The sequence below is a fragment of the Nothoprocta perdicaria genome, unplaced genomic scaffold, assembly GCF_003342845.1.
Source record: "Nothoprocta perdicaria isolate Ctin4 unplaced genomic scaffold, notPer1 scaffold_104, whole genome shotgun sequence".
Lineage (NCBI taxonomy): Eukaryota > Metazoa > Chordata > Aves > Tinamiformes > Tinamidae > Nothoprocta > Nothoprocta perdicaria.
In genome coordinates, this window is record NW_020454139.1 from 286,252 (window position 1) to 301,260 (window position 15,009).

The window sequence follows — 15,009 nt, forward strand, 5'->3', positions numbered from 1 at the left end:
AGAACCAGGGCCTGTGACCGTGAGGCAACCTCCAGCTGCCTGTAGAAGGCCTCATCAGCCGCCTCCTCCTGGTCAGGTGGCCTGTAGCAGACACCCACCACAGTGTCTCCCACGTTGGCCTGCCCTTTAACCCTTACCCACAAGCTCTCCACCCTCTCATCATCCACTCCCAGGTTGAGCTCCATGCATTCCAGTTGCTCTCTCACATACAGAGTGAGAGATTTTATGTCAAAAATATAAAATCTAGCAGGAATGGAGAAAAATATATATATATGGATAAATTACCTGAAATGCTAGTTACAAACATAAATGTTCCTATCATKTTGTGCATTTTAAACAACAGGAAATGTTTTGCAGCATTCATTGTATTTCATAGTCAATGATCTTTAATGGATGAATCAAAAGCAGTACGTTTTGAATATATTATTCAGTTATTATTTTAATTAAAAATTGATGAAGATAAAAAATTTTAACCTGCCCAATGAAGAAATTTTTTATGTGGAGTTGGTATTGTAATGGCACAGATCATTTTGTCTCACTGCTCTTATTCTAGACACATGAAGCCAGGAACAGGCACAGCTGAGGTATGTCAGAACTGTTGGGCCAAAAAGGAGGACCAGAAAGATCACTCACACAAACCAGGGCCAACAAAATTCTCATTTGCTTTCTTGTCTTCAGATGAATTTCATGTATACCTACTATACTTTTCACAATTGAACAATATTTCACCAATTGATTTCTCATAGTAAGTTTGATCTAGAGTATCCTTCAATTACTTTCAATATGAAATGATCTTGTCTCGATTTCATTCTAGATGGTCTTCAAGTAAAAGAATAAGATTAATTTCTTCTAAAAAAGTAATAGACAAAAGTTCTGTTATGGTTCAATTCAGATTTTCTTTTTATTTTATACTCACCCTAGATAATTTGCTTATATCCACTTTAAGCTATATGAAACACTGTATCTTTGACAATATGGCAGGTTATCTATATCTGTATATCCTTTATCTGTCTATATCTGTATATCCTTTACAATATCTGAGTTCTGCATGTTATTTATATATTGTATTTGTTATAAATATATACAAATCTTTAGAATATAAAATCTATTTATTTCACAATTGGTTTGTTTTTCTTTTTTTTTTTTTTTTGTTTACTCATTTTAGATCAAAATCTCAGAAGGCAACAGTTATTGATTAGCCTGTATTTAAAGATTCATAAAAATCTTTTGTAGACATTACAAGATGAATGTTCTTTATATAATCAGAAGTAATTGTTGTTCATACAGTACTATATGACTCACATCCATCTATTAGTTGCCATGAAAGGAACTCGGGAAAAGTTGACCTTTCAACAAAGAAAATGTGATTCACATTTAGCCAAACTCAGTGATAACACAGACTGGTTTGGAGTAGTTTGAAATCTGCCATAAGCGGGAGGAAATGCAAAGTGAAAGTTGACAGTCTGTGGCAGATGTGAAAAAAAGCCTCTGGTTGGACAACAGAAAATAAATAGCTTCAAGAAGACTACAAAGGCTGTCTGACTGATAAGAAATGGAATGGAAAATAAATAAATAAATAAATAAATAAATAAATAAATAAATAAATAGGAAAAATCTTGTCCTAAAAACATCAATCAAAACTAAAGAGCAAGGAGCACCAGAGCAAAGAAATAAGACAAGAGCCTGGAAATTCTTTTAATAATTCATGACATCTAATCAAATCTTGCTTATTTGTAACTTCAACTACTTTCTGTTGTTAATTTACAGCTTCCTGTACTTTTTGATAATAACATCATAACCAGAGTAACTAGTGACATCATGTATCTGTCTTTTTGTGCTTTGAAACATCATGATAAGCCAAAACAGCTCTTTGCTTTGACAGTAGAGAAAGTCTTGCCACCAATTGGTCAGTGACCAGAAGTGATCCCTTAAAATGTCTGCTTTTATTGATGAAAGCAGTTGTTAGTATGCAATAATATGATTAGTCTTAAACACTCATAAGTTTGTTATGTTAAACATGAAGTACTCMTTGTATGCACTCACCAATTTCATATTCAGTCAGGGAAGGAAACAGGAAATATGAATTTTATACCTGGTTAATAAAGAAACAGTGCAAAATTATAACAATCCACCAATGACATGGAAAAACAAAACACAGGTAGACTAGTAACAAAGTAATGAATCACCATAAAGTATATGAGATAGGGTCAGAGACTTCAGTTATGTTCTAGAGCCAAACAGTAAGTCTTCCAGCAATGGAGTAGTAAGAGGATAACTGTCTTTCTCTAACATTAGAGAAAACTAAATAGACAGAAGATAGCAAGAAGAGAGACTCTTTATTTGAAGAAGAGGCTACATATAGGAGAAATCTGAGCATTTGTGGCCAAGGAATGTTTAAAGAGATAAGGAAACTGAAACAGGGAAAAATATGGAATTAGATACCTTCTGGCCTCAATATGCTCTTTTTTTTTAATACTGTTGTAATTATGAAGGAACTTCTGCAGCATCARTGAGGTTTATGATACAACTAACAAAAGTCCTAGAACAAATGGTCTGTAAAAAGAGAAGCCTAAAATTTTTACTGCTTGAAGGACACTGCAACTTTCTAGCTGCAGTTGCTATGAGCTGGTTGTAAATTTTCCTGACCTCTCAACTCTATAGAATTGACACATTCTGAACTGGAAGGTTCAGAATAAAGACCACAAATTTGGATGCTGATCATATATTGTGCTTCTGTATGTGGACTGCTTAGATGACAAAAACCAGACCAAGAGTAAAAAAATTCTGGAAAGAGAGGAAGATCTACAAAGACAAATGTCAAGGGATGTCCAGGACACTGCCTGGTGATGCCTGACACTAGGTATCTTCACATAGCTGCAAAGCACAACTCTGACACGTCTTTCTGCCCAGATTTCCCAGAACAGTAGTGAACTCTGATCATGAGGGAAGTTGAGACTACTGAGTGAATGTGGCTTAGGACAAGGAAATAAGTGAAGAAATTTGTGACTTCTTATTCATAATTTCAGATGCTAAACTGTCACAGACTGTATTATTAGTAGTATGGAGTAGAGGTGGGAATTTCTCTGTTAGAGTAAATAAAAATGTAAGTATTTCTATTTAATATAACAATGTGATTTTTTGGTGCTTGATGCTTTTCTATAAATGCATTTTTCCCATAAATGTTATTGCATATAAACAAATAGATAAATAAATAAATGTTTTATCTGTTAATTGGGATGAAATTCAGACATCTGATTCATAATGGAGAACACATGCACTGCCTTCTATTACCAGATATTACATTTCTAGTTACTAATGAAATACCAGAGGCACAATATGTTATACTGAAAGGCCTCAGACTTATTTAAATTCCAAACTTTAATTTGTCAGCGATATTCCACATCGAATTCACACTGATTTTCAAGAGCAGTATGAAACCTAAATTAACCAAGTTAGACATTTATTTTCCCTGGAAACATACTAGTAGGAAATTATATACTTTGTATATGACCCCAAGCATGGCAGTTATAGGATGCACTATGAAACTCATTAATATGGATGGCATGTGAAGATTAATTTATCTTTGCATATTTTCTATAAATCCCATTGGTAAAATATTATTATTTATAAGCCTTTGTTCTTTCATGAGATGAAAAAAAAATATTGTAGGTTTTCTTTAATTTTTATAATAGAAAGTTGAATATGCAGAGAGAAGAACAGAAAGCTTGAAATTCAAGTAAATACTGATAGTTAGGGAATGGCTTGTATTTAATTTTTCATTTACCTAATTGAAATGACATCTCAGGCTTTTTATATGTAGCTGATATTGCTCTAATTAAAAAAAAAAAAGGAAAAAAAAGTCTTCTTAAAATATAATTTTGCAGTCAGGGAATGCATTTCCTTGATTTTAGTCCTGTCACATCATTTAAAAACTAACGATAATCTATTTCCATTTTCCCTAAAGACTGCATAAGGTTTAAATGAAGCTGTCATGACAGAAATGTAAAATGTGAAGAATAGTCTAAAAGATTGCAAAAACTTTCACTTATGCTACGGGTCTGCCATCAGAGGCTATTTGTTCCCATTTTCCTACTAGCAGATGATGCACTGTATGTCTCTGTGTGCAGAAAAAGAACAAAATTGATAGGGGAGTGTATGGGTCAGGAAGAAGAAAAATATTACAGGATTAATCTAAAAAAGGAATCACTCCGAATAAGACCTTTAAATATAATAGCTGTCTTCCTCCCCTCCAAATTACCTTGCTCGCTCTCCCTAGATTTAAATGAATAAAATCACAGCCAAGGGCCTGATTCTGTCAATGTTAGACTGCTGTAAACAGCTCTCTAAAGCTCACTCTCTCAAAGCCCAGCATTGCACATCTGACCTGTGCTTGAAAGGGGGTTGTGGTGATGAGGAAGGGATCATATTGATGGGGAGCTTATTTCTAAGACAGACCACGTGCCATTAAAGATGAACCTCTTCTTTGATACTTAAAGGTACAAATTTAAATACTATATAATAATCTGTAATGAAACAGCTTTTATTGTTTGTTTTTCCAATACATAGGCAGGAAATTTAAGGTGTAGCAGCAGCAACCATATATGAAATGATGAATTGCAAAATGATTGTTTCAATCCAGCTTTAGAGGGTTCTGTGTCTTAAGATAGTTCCCTAAACTTTGTCTTTTTTTTTGCCTGTGAATTAATCAATGGTAAATTAAATGATTGCTTTACCTGAACTATTACATTACTAATTTCAGACTGTTTTACAACTGACACTCCCATTCTCAAGTTTTCTGTATAGCAAGTTATTAGCAAGTTATATTAATCTTTTATGAACCTCGTGAAAATAATTGCTATTAATTATGAGTTTTCTTTTTAACTTCTTTGATAAATATGATGCTGCTACTGTTCCATTTGCAAACAAATATTAATTACCTTCTTTTACAGTACGTCACAACTGCTCTTAACTATTTAGTATGTTATTTCTTTTGCCTTCTCAATGGCCATAGGAAAGACCGGTGTCAAAGTAAATGTAAAGTTTCAAATGAAAGGTTCAAAGGTCCTCTGAAAGGTATATATCTAAATTTATTTTTATTAAAAACGACAAGTTTGAAATTAGACACTAATGCGTGACAAATCAGCTACTGTTCCAAGTGCTTTGGTCTTTGTTTAGGTAAGTGTGACTTCGTGAGCTAGAAGAATGGCAAATCTGTCTCTGCCAAAATGGAATTTGGCCATCAAGCTTCAAGAGATGAAGATAAGCTTCAAGAGGACATAAGACAGTGGCATATTTTTGAGATAATAAATAATAACACTTTTGTGTCTTTCTTCTATACATGAGGAAAGAATTCTTAAGAAATGAGAAAACCAGAGCTTTCCAGGCCTATATTTGATATTACTATTGCAAACCCAGAGCTCATGTTTCCTTAAATTTGTACAAAAGAAGATGGTAACAAGGAAAATAAAATAACAATGTAACATATTTAAATATAATAATAGTTAATGAATTACTACTGACAACAACTTGGGAGCAACATGCTTCTTGAAATGGGATGTGATGCCTATTTCTTCCTAATACTACTGATGTCTAGCCATAACATTTCCTGAACTGAGCAGGGGATGACTGAATAACACTGCTATCCATCAATACATTCATTTTGTAAGCGCTAGAATATGGTAAAATCTCCTTAGAACTGTGATTTATTCAACAGAGACATTGCTTAGGAGAGTACCAAAATTCCTGTGAGTGAAAGGTTTTATAAAATGTTTTTTTCATTGAACACAAATCTCATTATCACTTCTGAAATTCAGATAAAAATCTTCACCAAAAGGATAAGCATTTCCATAAGGATGACTCTTAAACTCAATGAAAGGAAATACATGTGGCTAGATTTCCCTTGTGAAATAAATAAATAATAAATAATAAATAAATAAATAAATAAATAAGACTCAACTCCTCAAGATTTATGATCTTTACTTTTAAAAGGAGGTAGTGGGGAAGCTTGACATCTTTTCCCATATTGTAAAGGATATTGCATTATATAGACTCCCTGAAGATTGACTTGAACTAAATCTAAAAACAATTGTAATTGGTATATCTAGTATTAACAGTGAGAACTCCCTGTTCTAAGTAGTCTGACTGATATTTATTTATTTATTATCTGACTGACATTTATTTCCTGTAATAAAAAAAAAATAGAAGAGATTAAAGCAAGAGCATACAAGAGCATTAAAGGTCAAAGAACTTATGTTGAAATTACAGATGAGACATCTGAATATATATATATATATATATATATATATATATATATATATATATATTCTCCAACACACACTGTTGCCAAATACCCACAAATCTTTAATGTTTCATTAATAGCCAGGTAGTTTTTTTATGCAAAATCTTAAAGAAGTTTTACATTATAGCTGATTACAGTTGGAAAAGCAGACATAAAGCAGAAAAACTGTTGCACATCAGACACTTTTACTGAGGAAGGACTCACAGATTGCCTATTAGTCCTTTTACTCTCAGACTGTCTTTTTACAGTGCAGACATTACTACTGTTAATTGAAGTCTATGTTATTCAATCACATATTTGGTATCAACTTTGCCTGGATGTCATAGTGCAAAGCATGTCTGCTGTTTTTGTTAAACAGACTAAAAAGAGATTACTAAGACTGTAAGATTTTAGGAAACAATATGCATTCTAGACTTCTTATATTGAAAAACTCTTGCAATCTAAATTAATTTTGGTTATCCTTCAGGTTATACATTAAAATTAAAACATAAACTAAAAATGTATAAATTATAAATTAAAAAATGAGCTTGTCAGAGGAGTATTCATAAAATTCAAGGCAATAGTAGGCATGATTTTATTGAGCTCTATATTACTTAACCATAAATAATTATTTAGATATTTCCATTGTAAAGTGTGTGAACAGTTTCAACTGTAGATGTGTACATGTGAGAGAGGCATACAAGTTCCTACTGTAATCAATAGATGCCTAAGGTCTGTTCAAAGGAACAAACACAGCCATTCTCCAGAAATGGCTTGTTTTCTTTTTTTCCTTCTTCCCCTCCTTTCTTCTAACTGTCTCTCTCTCAGTAGTCAATGTAGATTAACCATATGAATATTTAGCAGCAAAAGTTTAGGTGAGATTAATCACGAACTTGTGGAGAATAAAGGGGATTCAGTAACATGCATTTTTTATGTATTCACTTTTAGTGATTTTTCCATTCGTCATAAAGCTAGTTAGAGATGATATTTTTAAAGTGCAAAAAAAAAGATCTTTGCTTGCATTTTTGTTTTCTTTTTCTTTCATCTGAAAGTTATTAAACCAAAGTGAAAGTTCACATCTGCTTAAAAGACAATTCTGGTTGCAGAAGATATAGTTTGCAGATGGGGGGGGGGGGTAAAAAAAGGCAAAATTTTAGGAAGCATAATGGTATTTTGGTTGCTTTTCATTTCTTCCTACTTGCATCAAAGAAAGACAGGATGAATAATATGGGACAGAATAGATAGGAGAGATGAGATGGAGCTAATTTAGAATCTCAGTAAAACTGTTCCTGTCTTTTCCTCATCCCACTTATGACAGGATAGCAAATGCATACTTATAATAATTCTGCTGACATCAGTGGAGTTGTTTTGTGGAATAATTTGACCTTCAGAATCCATTTTTCCATTTCCTTAGACCTTTTCAAAATCACTCATACAATGCAACAATTCTGGTATTTTGGTGTTTTACATTTCCCTGTAGGTCATATTAAGTTATTAAGTGGTGAGGTTACTCGGTTATTAAATGATGGGGAACTGGAGCACTGGAAATATGTCGCACCTCACCTCGCAGTGCGGTATTGCAAAAAAACATCAGCTGAGGTGCTTTTATCTCTATGATGTTGATTAAATACTGGAAAGGCAGATATATGAGTTTTAATAAATTCCCTCTAAAGGCTTCCTTTTTTGTGTGATTGACTCAATCTTTATTAAAAATCAAAGTTTTGAAATATACATATAAAGTTCTCATTTCATTTGGTGTAGATGGAACATTTGATTATGGATTACTGTGCACCACACATTAATCTAGTAAAGTTTCTGGAGGCCATGYAAGATACCACTACAATTTCTTCACATGCTACTACAGGTCTATTTCTGTTCAGCTGAATCCTAACCTGACTGTACTTCATAGTGATCCCATTGAACTTAGCTGTTCAGCTGAACAGTTGGTGGGATCTCAACTCATTTGCCCCAACATTGGCCTCTTGTGCTATTTGAGGCTCCCCTGTGACTCCTATGGCCTTCAGCTGTTGCTCTGGTAACACATGGGTCTCTCAGGCACCTCCCAGGCCTCTCTGCCACTTCCATGTAGATACCTTGCCTATCCCTAGAGCATCCTGAATAGTGCTAGAAGCTATATTTAGGAGGTAGCTGTGCTGTAGGTGGCTAAAGAGTTGTGTACAGGTGAAGTTCCTAATTCCAGGCTTGAAAAGCCAGTAAGTGCTGAGTAGCTGCCACACTTCTCTGACAATCTTTTCCCATTTGACCCTACAGTTCTCTAGTTATTTAGAAAACTCTATTTATGTTTATTTAGGCAAGAGTCTAAATATTGCTGTCTAAACAGTCTTAGGTATTTGGCATTCTCTTCCTCTGTAAAATCCCAGCTAAATCCTAGCCCAGCTAAAATCCAGAAGCACAAGCTAGTTATTTCTCCACTTAATCACTTAAGGGTGTGTAATTCCATTAGTACTGAAAAATATCTAGCATATATTGACAAGGCAGACAAAATTTTCTCATTTTGAGATGCGTGGTACCACATAATATATGCAGTGATATCCCATCTAGCTGATTTATTCCACTCCAGTAGGATTGTTTGGTGCCATATCTATCACATTTATGCAGTTTCATGCATGTAAGTATAGGCCCAGATGGGATGCACCCAGGAGTGCTGAGGGAATTGGSCGAGGTTATTGCTCACCCTCTCTCCATCATCTTTGAGAGGTCCTGGAGAGCAGGGGAGGTACYGGAGGACTGGAAGAGAGCCAATGTCACTCCAGTCTTCAAAAAGGGCAAGAGGGAGGAGCCGGGCAACTACAGGCCTGTCAGCCTCACCTCCGTCCCTGGAAAGGTGATGGAGCAGTTCATCCTAGAGAGAAGTTGGAGCAGTTCATCTCCAGGCATATGAAGGAGAAGAAGGTGTTGAGGAGCAGTCAGCATGGATTCACCAAGGGGAAGTCATGTCTGACGAACCCCATAGCCTTCTACGATGGGATGACAGGCTGGCTGGAYGAGGGGAGAGCCATGGATGTTGTCTACCTTGACTTAAGCAAGGCTTTTGACACTGTCTCCCATACCATCTCATACGGAAGCTCCAGGAGAGTGGACTAGAYGAGTGCACGGTGCGGTGGATCGAGGGCTGGCTGGATRGCAGAGCTCRGAGGGTGGTSATAAATGGGGCAGAGTCCAGTTGGAGGCCTGTGGCCAGTGGTGTCCCCCAGGAGTAAGTATTAGGCTCGGTGCCATTCAGCTTGTTCATCAATGACCTTGACGAGCGCACGGAGTGCACCCTGAGCGAGTATGCAGATGACACCAAGCTGGGTRGAGTGGCTGACACTCCGGARGGCTGTGCTGCCATYCAGAGGGACCTGGACAGGSTGKWGAGTTGGGCAGAGAGGAACCTCATGAGGTTCAATAAGGACAAGTGTAGGGTCCTGCACCTGGGGAGGAATAACCCCAGGCATCAGTACAGATTAGGGGTCGACCTGCTGGAAAGCAGCTCCACGGAGAGGGACCTGGGAGTCCTGGTTGACACCAACTTAACCATGAGTCAGCAGTGTGCCCTCGTGGCCAAGAAGGCCAATGGGATCCTGGTCTGCATCAGGAGGAGCATTGCCAGCAGGTCAAGGGAGGTGATTCTGCCCCTCTACTCAGCTCTGGTGAGGCCTCACCTGGAGTATTGTGTGCAGTTCTGGGCTCCCTAGTATAAGAGGGATGTGGAGCTTCTCGAGAGGGTCCAGCGAAGAGCAACTAAGATTATTACGGGACTGGAACATCTGTCATGTGAGGAGAGACTGAGTGAACTGGGCCTGTTTTCTCTGGAGAAGGCTGAGAGGGGATATGATTAACATGTGTAAGTTCGTGAAGGGAGAATGCAGGGAAGGGGACAAGCTCTTCTCAGTGGTGGCCAGCGATAGGACAAGGGGTAATGGGCATAAGCTGAAACACAGGAAGTTCCATGTCCAGGTGAGGAGAAACTTCTTTCCTGTGAGGGTGACAGAGCAGTGGAACAGGCTGCGCAGGGAGGTTGTGGAGTCTCCTTCTCTGGAGGTCTTCAAAACCCGCCTGGATGCCACCCTGTGCAACATGTTCTAGGTGTGCCTGCTTGAGYGGGAGGGTTGGACTAGATGATCTCTAGAGGTCCCTTCCAACCTTGAATATTCTGTGATTCTGTGATTCTGTGAAGTAAGTCCCCCAAAAAAGTGTTTTTCAAGTATATTTGCATTCAGCATATCCTGTTGGCTAATATGACATAATTTCCTTCACACTTATGGATATTTTGTATTGCATCTTCTGCTACTAACAGCAACCCTATTATTCAAGAAGCCCTGTTTAGAGGTTCCCAACAAAAGCTGCTTGCTAGAAATGAAAGGGTGAAGTATATCAAAATCTTATCTACTCTTTGACTTTTTTTTCACTTCAAATATCCWTTTTTATTGACTGAAATCTATTATTAACTACTATATTACATGATAAATAAGACTCTTTTARCCTAGAATTTAACAGATGGGATAGAATTGAAGTCCACTGTTCTGTTCTGCTAGCTTTTTATATCAGTTTTGCACAAAGGTAGATAACTATCTAGTTTGCAAGTATTGCAAGAGTAAGAATTTAATATTTGTTGTAATAATATTTATTTACTTGGACTTTTTCTTTGGTCAAAAAAAGTAAAGAGTTCTGTGTGTAAGACATTTTAGAATATTCTATTTTTCAGAAAGTTTTAGTAATTCAGCTTTTCTCTAAAGTTGAGGACCTAAACTAAAACTCTTACTAAAGGTCACAGGTCTTATTCACTCTCAGAAATAACAAGAATAAGTGCATTATATAATCTGTAGATAATAGGTCTTGAAATTTCTAGCATTACATAGAAGTCATATTAGCAGGTATTCATACTGAAAAATGATGTTATGTCTGCTTTAAAGATTACAGTTGAATACTTTGAAGTTCTGGATATAAATGACTTATCAGCAGTGACTCTGCTTGGTTACCAGTGTTTCAATGGACTCACATTCAAAATCATTTCATGGATTTTGGAGGAATATAATAATTATATAAGTGTAAATATTATTTATGTATCTGTAATTACTATACATCATAAAATGAAAAAAAAGATACATAAATAATTATCACTTGAATAGATGACATTCATTGCTCAGAATTATCCCTAGGTAATGAATTAACTGTATTAACAGAGCACATGCTTTATATCCTAGTACTGGTATGCCCTTGACACTGCTACAAAATATTATAATCTTGCACTGATTCTCAGTGATTATGAACAAGAAATATATATGTACCTATATCTTAAAATTAATGCCAGACACCATATCTTTTATATCTTGAACTACATAATAGGAGCCATTGAATGTCAAGTTCTATAATACAATGCACACTATATCTTCATTATTCTAGTTCACAGAATTATAGATCTGCAGAACAGCTGGAGTAGGAAAGCAGCTCTGGAGATCAGCTGGTTCGACCACCCTGCTCAAGCAGGATCACCTAGAGTACATTGCTCTGGGTTGCATCCAATTCATTTTTGAATATTACCAGTGCTGGAGACTCTACAATCTCTTTGGGCAACCTGTTCCAGCATTTAACTACCCTTACAATAAAGCACATCATTGTATCTTGTCCTGTTACTAGATACCACTAAGAAGACACTGCCCCTTTTTCTGTATACCCTTTCATCAGATATTTGATCTAATAGATCTCCCAGGGTCTTCTCCAGGCTAAACAGTCCCAGCTCTCTTAGTCTCTCCTCATATGAGAGATATTCATTGACTTGAGTAATAATTGAATTTTATATACACATAAATATATAACTTCTGTTATTATTAAAAAGAAAATCCAAAACTTTTTGCCCTTTACCAGGTATCCACATGTTTACAAGTAATCCAGATCTTGTGCATATGAGCCATAATAATCACAGCCTTGATCTCCATGTTTGGGTATTTGGGCAATAGCACCACAGAATTCATGTCTAGTACAGACTGTAAATGAAGTATTAAAGAGAAAAAAATATGCACTAATTTTTAGAACACATGCATTATTGTTTAATACATGTGGAGTCTTAAGAAGCTTTTGAAATCCTAGGCCACAGGAGATCTGAAAAGGAAAGCAGAAACACACTATGTTGTTTCATGTACAATTGTAATAGCTCATAGTTTTCAAATCTACTATTTTGTACAAATGTGATCTTTTTTTTTTCTTTATTGCAATATCAATTCAAGCAGTGCTCTTTCGTTCAGTGTGATAATAGGGAAAATCCTGTGTTAACACCAGACATTTTTATGGGTGCAAGGAGATCAGCGACAAAATGAGCTGCTTGAGATGAATGATGCCTGGCAAGGACCATCACTGAAAGTGCCAATAGGCTGAACAATTTTAAAGCAAAGGAAAATAAGAAAAAAAAAAAGCAAACAGAAATAAAGCAGAGAGAAGATATTGCATTGAAAATGGTCAATAAAAGCTAGCTTCTGGCCATCTGGGAAGACTAAAGGGAAATTGAGGCAGATAAGGGCATTCCTTGGTTCTTTTCATGATAGTGTTAGAAAGAGTAAACTGTAACCGCCGTAAATTTCCATCTCCCCAATAAATAAATAAATAAGTACATACATACATACATACATACATGCAGCCTATTCTGCACCAGCAACTAATGTCATTCATATATCTCCTTTCTAAGACTGTTTCCCAGGAAATATCTAAGACTGTTTCCCAGGAAAGAGCTGATGTAATGTCTCTGAAGGTTGAATTTAACTGAAAAATATGTTTTAGAATGACAAAAAGCAAAATCATAAAAAAAAAAAAAAAAAAGAGTAGTTTGTCAAAATGTTTTCTAGCTATCCTAAATGTGTCAACAATGCTAATATCATTCTGGAGCCTCTGTACTGAAACAGAAATTATTTGTTGCATCCTAAGATAGGACCAGTCTCAAAGCTACTACATAGCCCCCATTAAGTAACTCTCAGGAAAACATCTTTAATAAACTAAATTCATCCTTGATCTCTGTACAGAAAAGAGAGTTTGGTATCTAGTTTTGGGAATGTCTAGCTTTCTGAGTCTGAAAACAAAATAAAACACAGAGCATGTTTGTACCTCTCCCCAGAGGCAATATTGCAGGAAAAAAAAAAAAAAAAAATGTAATAAAGAGGCATTCAGCAGTACAGTATAGTGAAGGAAAACAAATATGGCAAAAAGGAAAGCATACATGGCACTCGGTCCTTTATATTGAATAGCTACCACTTCAAAAGGCAGTGGAGTCTCTCTCTGGTTCCAGAATCTTGTATATGTCTTAGAAATATGATAGAAGATGATTTTTTTGTACAGAGATGCTTTGAGGCTCACTCAGACTCCACTAGGAACTGCAGTAAATCTGGAGCAGTTTGGGGGCAAGGATTCTGGATTCACATTCTCCATTTGGAACCATGTTTKTATACACTCAATCCCCTTTTGAGAAACAAACTAATGCACAAGAAGTGCCTTTTGAAACCACACTATTACTCTAAACAAAATTGCTGTCAAAGATATAGTACTTAATCTCCTTAGGTCATCAGAGCTATAGAACTTGTTATATGCAGATATCTTTCTGCCAATATCTCACTGAATATATTTGAGTACTACAGATATACAAGATCAGAGCAAGATCTGAGCCTGACATCAGAATAGTAACAGAAACAATTTTTTTCATATTCTTTCCATTTTCATTTTTAATAATTATTTCAGTATACTTCTTGCTAATACAAACCTTACCTCATACCAATTAGAAATTACTGTAGCACCATACCTCTGCAGAGATAGGCAAATATTTTTTGTGAACCTTAAAAAACAAAATGCAAAATATTCAGGAAACAAAATGCTTTAATAACATCCTTAACATATTGSAGCAAATAAAATTGTGCTGTAGAATACAACATTTACTTAAAAGAAAGTCTTAAAGAAAGTGTTTTCTTCAGCATCAATAAAAAGAAATTACAGAAAAAATATAAAAGACTCAGGAGAATAAATGTTCTGGATTAGTCATTATGTGGCTTAGATCTGCAGTGCTCTCACTAAGTTTAAAGACTCAGAGCTGAAAACAATTCAGTAAAAACAAAATAATTTTTATACTAATGAATAAACAGACATTAGATCTTCTGAAAGTTATTAAAAAGAGTTCCTTATGTAAACAAAGGGGTGTGTGCTTCTTTTTATTTCCTTATTTGAAGTATGAAGGAGCAATGGAAAAAGTCCACTTCAATGTCTTCAATGTTATAAAAGCTTGTAACTTAGAAAATATTTTATAATGCATTGAAAGTTAGAGATTTTCAGACTCAAAAGATTTGAAAAATTTGTGTTTAGAATGGATACCTCGTTAATTGTTACTTTTTAATATAAAACTTTATATACTTTATGGAGAATTYTTTTTCATTTAACATAATTTTAATCAATGTTTTAATGAAATTAAAGAGTCAGCATCAGATTTAAACTTTCCTTATTTTAAACACTTTTGGATGAGAAAAAAAAGTATGTGAACTAAGAAAGCAGTTGCAGGAAAAAATAATTATATACAACTTCCTGCAYATAGAATTTATTGTGCTCTCTACAGTTAAACAGCAGTTCTTCATATCCTCTTTTAGGTACATGGGAAAAAAAAAAGCCTACTGAAAAACTGGTGTATGTTCAGAAAAACAATACAGTAAAGTAGAGGAGACTCCAGTTGAAACTTMTTTTAGGAATTTGAGTTTTGTATCTTA